Source organism: Felis catus, chromosome B4, assembly GCF_018350175.1.
Source record: "Felis catus isolate Fca126 chromosome B4, F.catus_Fca126_mat1.0, whole genome shotgun sequence".
Lineage (NCBI taxonomy): Eukaryota > Metazoa > Chordata > Mammalia > Carnivora > Felidae > Felis > Felis catus.
In genome coordinates, this window is record NC_058374.1 from 129,418,342 (window position 1) to 129,426,146 (window position 7,805).

The following is a 7,805-nucleotide window of genomic DNA, read 5'->3' on the forward strand; positions in this document are numbered from 1 at the left end:
TGCCCTGTCAGAGCCTCAGTTTTCACATCTCTAAAACGGAGACAGTAAGCCCCACCTGGCCTACCTCAAAGAGCAATCGGGAGGCTCTGAAATAGAGTGGAAGTGCTTTGCCAAGTGTGAGGGCTGGGCCTCCTATGGGTGATGGTGTTGTCCCCCGATCCCATCAAGAAAGGGACTGCTTGGGTCTCAGACCTGGAGTTTGCCATTCCGACTCACAGAGAGGCCACTCCCCGTCCCCGAGCTTCCCTTGGGCCCAAGTACTGCTGAGACATGCCTTGCTGTGGGGGCACAGGGCCTGCTCCTCCTAGCTGGGCAGACTGGACTGATCTTTGTGCACAGATCAGAAGTTTGAATAATCTGCCCCAAATGACAGAACCTCTGCACTCTGCCCGGGTCCCTGATGCACCCAGGAGTCAGACGGAGAGTAGAGTCAGGAAGCCTGGGTCTTAGTCCTGCATTCTCTCTGATTTGCTGCAGAACCTTGCCATCCATCCAGTCCCTCTGGGCCTCAGCTTTCTCACCTGCAAATTGGGGGCAGCGACCTAGCTCTGCCCTCAGGCATACAATACGCCAGAATCAGACTGTGCCCCCCGAAAAGTGAGCATGCTTTGTACACTTAGACGTGGCTGGAGCCCATGAATGTTATCACGGACGCCTAGTCTCCAGCAAGCTCTAGATGGAAGAAGGCTAAGGGCTGGGGGAGCAAAAGAGTCCGTTAACAGACTGTGGGGCTGGGCGCGTGTTTATATAAACACCACCTCCGTAGCTGAAGGGAGGGGACAGCAGCTTCCCAGTTGTCTCTCTGATTCCCCTGAGGGCATCCACTGGGTACAGCCTCGGCTGGTCTGGCCTCAGGTGTGACCTCCCCTCCCTGGCCATACCCCACCTTATTCCATCCCCTCCTGGGGTTCATTCCACATCCTCTGTTGCAGACCCCTTCAAGTTGCGAATGTCCCTGCTGCCTCGCTCTAGCCTCCAGGCCACCTCTCATGAGCCAGAGGAAGGGTTGACTGCTCCTCTCCCCCACCCCTCCGGGGTCATGGAAGCCCTAGGCGAGGCAGAGGGCCCTCCTTCTAGACCTCTTGCAGCCATCTCTCATGGCCTGGCAACATGAGGGTCACAGCAGATGCCCAGGCTTCCAGGTGGAATAGAAAAGGCCCACTCTGCTCTGGGCTCCTTGTGTAAGCCCGGCTTCCCCAAAGAAACAGACTGTGTGTACATTTCTTTTCCTTATTACAAGGCATTGGCCCTCGTGGTTATGGAGGCTGAGAAGCCCCGTGACCGGAGGGGTCAAGCCAAAGACCCAGGAAAACAGACGGCCTGGGCTCCGATCTGAGTCTGAAGACAAGACGAGACCAAAGTCCCAGCTCAGAGACAGGCAGAGAGCCAGGTCTCTGTTCCCCCACCTTTCTGTTCCACGCAGGCCTCACATTCACCCACAGTGGGTAGAGCAATCTGCTTTGCTCAGTCTACCGTTCAAAGGTTGAACTCCTCCAGTAACACCTCTCAGAAGCACCCGTAATAATGCTCAGCCAAATACCTGGCCCCCCGTGGCCCCAGTCAAGTTAACATAAAATTAACCACCACAATCCCTATCCCCTTTCCCATCACATAACTCCCTTCCCCCAGAAGCCTCTAGAAACAGGGTTTGGCCAACCAGAAGAGCCTCAGGTGACCAGAACGTCTCAGGTTCAGCACAGATTTAAAGTTGAATGTGGGTGGGACGGGGGGGGCAGCAACCTTTCCTCCCTAGGGATTTATGTGTTTCCCCCCAAGAACTATTTTATTTCCTTACCTTATATCTGCGGTGCAAAGAAATCACTTTAGAATCCCTACCAGCTGTGTGTCCTTGGGCAAGTGACGTGTGCCCTTCGCAGCAACAATTTGTGGTCTCTCAGGGTTTCTGTGACAATTAAATGAGTTAGTACAGTTTGGCACACGGCAAGCATTCAGCAAGTGTCGGGAAAAAAGCCGTTTTCCCACCTCTCCCTTCTGCCTCTTTCTACTTGTGATCTGAAGCAGCTATCCTGACCCCAGACTCCGTCCTAGGAGTTCTTAAACCAGTGTGCCAGAGGCCAAGGAACTCTCAAGAGAGCGTGCAAAATGGTGTGTGTCTGCCTGTGTGTTTATTTTTCCCAGGCACAGGGTCCATTGTTTTCATCAGCTTTCAAAGAGCTCTCTGCTGCTGAAAATAATAATAGTAATAATAAAGAATCCCTGTTAGACATGCCTGAGTCAGACCCTGACAGGCTCCTCGTCGAACTGTCTGGACTGGAAACTTGAGAAAAGTTGGGTGGTAACTTTTTTTTTTCCTAATGTATATTCATTTTTGAGAGACAAAGCGTGAGTGGGGGAGGGGCAGAGAGAGAGAGAGAGAGAGAGAGAGAATCTGAAACACGCTCCAGGCTCTGAGCTGTCAGCACAGAGCCCAACACGGGGCTCGAACTCACCAACCGGGAGATCATGACCTGAGCCGAAGTCGGACGCTCAACCGACTGAGCCACCCAGGCGCCCTGCACGATAACTTTTTTAAGGTAAAATCATGCAAATAGAAAATGAACAAGTGTCAAAGTTTCATTTAACTCGCTGATGAGGGAGCCAGGAGGACGTCATAGCGTCTCCAAGGAGAACTAAAAGAACAGACTGAAAGAACATTGCAGGGGCAATCAGGAAGGCTGAAATGAATGACACATCAAGACGGAAAGCGACCATCGCCATCGGGACATAATCAATTCCATCTCCGCCAATCCGTGTGTCTTTCTACTGACAAGGAGCATTTGCCTTAACATCAAGTGTCTACAATTCAAAGAGTTGGCAAGGAAACTCACACACGAGGAAAGTTTGCAGATACCCCGGAGAGTGCGCTGGACTGAAGACGGTAATTGTTTCGTGCCCGTTTCAAAGTATCGCGAGATTTTTTCCCCCACCTAACGGTACTGAAATCTCTGGATCTCACCTTCCTCCTCCATTAAATCAGTGGGATAAGAAGACCTGCCTCAGAAGATAGCAGAGGGGTTATATTAGAGGGTGCTTGTAAAGTGTTTTGTGATTGTCAAACGCTTTATGAATGTAGGAAATTATTTTTCACAGCTTTGCAAACTTCTCTGGAACTCAAGTGTAAAAGTCTGTTTCTAGAAACTGTTTCGAAACATGGTAACATTTCTTTAATATCCATTGACCTTTTTATAGTTCAGTTTTTAAGAAGGTTAAACAAGCCATGGAAAATGAGCAAAGAGCAGAAATAAGAGATTCATAGGGAAAAAACATACAAATGGATACTAAACACATAAGAATATGCTCCACCTCATCCACAATTTAAAAATGCAAATAAAACAGTAATGAAATACATTTTCTTTTCCTTTCAGATCGGCAAATATCTAGTGTTGGTAAGGGGTTGATATACACACTCGTTCCCACACGTAAGGAAGTATGAATTAGTAAATCATTTGGGAAGATAGCTTGACAAATATTAATATTCTAAATGCAAATCCGTTTGACCCATAATCGTATTTGCGAGAACTTATCTGATAAATACACATGTGTATAAATACCGTATATAGGAATGTTCACCACGGCTTTGAGATCGCAAAAAACAGAAGCCACCCACGTAGGATACTGGCTGAGCCATTTGCAATACATTCATCCAGCTATTAAAAATAATGAGGGAGACTGAAATGCACCTCATGGGAAATTGCCATTAGTCACGTCATTAAGTGGAAAAAGCAAGCCGCTGAAGAGCATCATGATCTCGTTTGAGTAAGAAAAGGATAATGATGGCCTTATATATAAAAACATCACCTAGATCCTGATCATTTCTGCACACGTTAGCTTTCGCTCCAAAACAAATCACTCCAAAACTTGGTTGCTTGAAACAACAATTTTTTTTGACTTCTGACTCTGGTTCAACCAGGTTCGTCATCTGATCTGGGCTGACCAGGCCATCTCAGCCAGGCTTGCACACGCGCCTGGGGTCAGCTGGCCAGTGGGATGACCTCATTCCCACACAGGTCTGGGTCTAGCAGGCTGTCAGCTGGGTGACCGGGCCATGTGTCCCTCACTGGGCTTCCGTGTATAGCAGTCACAGGATCCAAAGGCTCTTGAGGTTTGGGCTCAGAATTCACAGGTCACTTCTGCCTTCTATCAGTCAAAGCAGATCACAAGACCAGCCCAGATTCGAGGGGTAGAAAACAGACTCCTCTTGACAGGGAAGAGCTTCAAAGTGTGTCTGCACTCTATCATAACCCCCAAATGGAGAGCTCATCAGACCTCTGCCCTGAACTCTCTGGGCACCTCCACCTGAACGTGTAATAGAGATCTTGAGCTTAACTTGTCTAAAACCAAACTCTAGGGGCGCCTGGGTGGCTCAGTCACTTAAGCTTCTGACTTCAGCTCAGGTCATGACTTCACGGTCTGTGAGTTCGAGCCGTACGTCGGGCTCTGTGCTGACAGCTCAGAGCCTGGAGCCTGCTTCGGATTCTGTGTCTCCCTCTCTCTGTGCCCTCCCCCACTCACATTCGGTCTCTCTCTCTCAAAAATAAACATTAAGAAATGTTTTAAATAAATAAAATAAAAAATTAAACCAAATTCTATTTCTACCCAAACCAAACCTGCTTTTTTCTTAGCCCTCCTTGTCTCAGCAATGGCGACAGCTTCCCACTAGTCACTCAGGATAGGGTCCTGAGAGCGATTTCGGCGACTACCTTTTCTGATGGGGCAGAAACTCCAGCGTTGGGCTCCTCCTCCTTGATGTCAGCCACAGGCATCCCCCCACTGCCCCACTGTGTTCACCGACCCACACCCGAGCTCCATTCCCCACTCGGCACCCAGAGATCCCGGGAGAACGTGAGTCAGCTCACAACTCTCAAAACCCTTCAGGTCTTTTCTGTCCCGCTGGGAAAATGGTCAAAGTCCCCCTGGCCAACATGAAAGGTCCTGTCCCCTGCTTCTTTTCCCAGAGCTCTCTGTTCTAGCCACCTTGGCCTCCCACCAGCTGCTGCTCCGAGGAGCTAACTACAACCTGCCCCCGGGCTTTTGCACTTACTGTGACTCTGCCTGAAACATCCTTCTCCAACTACCTGCCTCCCAGTCTCCACTGACAAGGCACCCACACTCCACCTCCACCTGACCATGTGTCTACAATAGCATACACGTCTTGTCACTGTGTGGCCCCTTGCCCCATTTTATTAGTATCATAGCGCTTATCAACACCTGAAATATTATACATTCATTTATTTAATTGTCTATCTCCTGACAGACAGTGAAAGCCCCATCGGGTCAGGGATCTCCACTTATTTGTACATCGCCATCTTCCCAGGAATCAAAACAGGGCTTGTCACACCGTAGGCACTCAGTACTTGTTACACATGCATGAATATGCACACTCCACACACACACACACACACACACACACACACACACACACCTGTATTTGCCTAGAAAGTTCCTGGACAGACACACAAAAAACGTGACAGCAATTGCCTTCCAGAAAATGGGCTGGTGGCATCACATGATGCTGAGAGAAACGTTTGTTTTCCCCCCTGCCCTGCAGTGTTTGGATGTTTGAACTATTTGTCATAAGTATAGAATTTTATACAGCAAAATGTTAATGAAAAAAACAGAATAAATGCTTTTTCTTACTTTTCTTGCACTTTATGATTTCCATTCTGTTATCAAAGAAGATGTTTTTCTGCCTCTTCTGGTGCTGGAGGGATCTCCTAAGGGGACAGGAGGTCACCCAATGAGACCCTGCTGAAGATCACAGGCTGGAAAGCCTTCTCCGGGGCAGGGAGGGCAGAGATGGGATGAAGAGAAGTGGACGGAGGGATCTGGGACACCGAGCCCCTTCACAGAAAACAACACACGGCAGGAAGGCCCAGAATCCGGGAAGAGAAGTTACCAGGCCGAGACCCTTAGACGTAGGATGGATTTCAGAGTAATCTCAAGGAGATAAATGCAGAAGACAGTCAGGTGGGAAACATGCCTCATGGCAACCAGGCCAGGGAGCTTGTTTGCTGCCTCCCGATCTAGCAAAAGGGCAGATCCACATGGAACAGAGGCAACACCTTGAACTAGGTCCTCTAATAAAGGTCTGAACAAAACATTACCGAGACCCAAGGATGAGGTACCTAAGGACTGGCTTCTGGTGTCCTGCCATAAACGAAGCATCTCTAGGATTCGGCTAAAAAATGGATTCACCTTTGACAAGATTTTGAGCCCCTACCCTGTGCTCAGAACCTTTATTTAGGGCTATCTGGCCTCACCCAACCAGCGAGTTGAGACTCCTGCAATGAATATGAGTCCACTGAAGCAACTGAAAAGTCTAAGTGGGGCTGGATCTAAAACTCAGTCGTGATCCCATCTCTCCACCCTGCTTCCCTCTGCATCAGCCAGACTCTCAAGTTCCCATCTTCCCAAAGTCATGCCAAGAGAGATGCTCTTTCCAGGGGTCATCACAAAGGTCCTGGGATTGAGCGCCGCCGGCCGTGTCTGAGGCACAGACCATCCCTCAGTCTATCTATCCATAAGGCTGAGGTGGGAGCACAATGTTCTGACTGAGCCTAGGGTGCAGACAGGAGTAAAGTCAGTTCCACCAGAACTACACGGGTTGAGAGTGGACAAAGAGGGGATCCCCCAGGAAAATTGGGATGCTGGTACCAGATGAAAGAGAAATGGATTCTGGATTGACAAACAATAGGTATTCACTATAAACCCAAAATGATACCTATTTATGCCACATAAGAATGCTTTCAGCTGCAGAAAGTAGAAATCCAAACTAACAGTGGCTTACACAAACATGGACTTAAATTTTTCACATAAGAAACCTGGAGGTAGGACCAGCATGTCTATAATTCTCTTGACCTTTCCCTTGTGGCCACGTAGTGGCTGCCTTAGCTCCAGCCATTACATCTGCTTTCAAGTCAGGAAGAAGCAAACAAAGAAGTGTCAGGGGCATCTGACTCTTCTGTTAGGAAAAACAAAGCTCTCCTACAAATCTCCCAGCAGACTTCCACTCTTAAAGAGTCTGTATCCAACTGGGGTGCCTGGTGGCTCAGTACATTAAGTGTCTGACTCTTGATTTCTGCTCAGGTTGTGACTTCACAGTTGTAAGATCAAGCCCTGTGTCGGGCTCCGTGCTGGGTATGGAGCCTGCTTGAGATTTTCTCTCTCCCTCTCCCTCTGCCCTTCCCCCAACTCATGCATGCTCTCTCCTCTCTCTCAAAAATAAAAAAAAAAGACTTTTTATTCAAGACTTTGTCACAACGCCACACCCAGATGCAAGGGAAGCTGCAAAAGCAAGTATTTAGGTTTCCCCAGCCTCTATGGTAGAGGCTGGCCATGGTGGAGGAGGTGGGAACGGGTATCTGGTCATCAAAAATGACTCCACTGCCACACAGGCATTGTGGTAGTGACTTGCTGGGGTGACAAGTTCAGAAGAAAGCACAGAGCTAGACCTTGAACGTTTTGGATCCAGAACCACGGCTCTCTCTCCTTTGCCACGATTTCTCTGAAACCCGGTCTGGGAGCCAAGAGCAACCAAATTATTTTTCTTTTACACAAAAGAGGAGAATCACTTCATTAGAAGATAAAAAGTCCCTGGGGTGCCTGGGTGGCTCAGTCGGTTGAGTGTCCGACTTCGGCTCAGGTCCCATGATTGCACAGTTCGTGAGTTCGAGCCCTGCGTTGGGTTCTGTGCTGACAGTTCAGAGCCTGGAGCCTGCTTTGGATACTGTGTCTCCCTCTCTCTCTGTCCCTTCCCCACTCATGCTCTGTCTCTCTCTGTCTCTCAAAAATGAATAAAGTTAAAA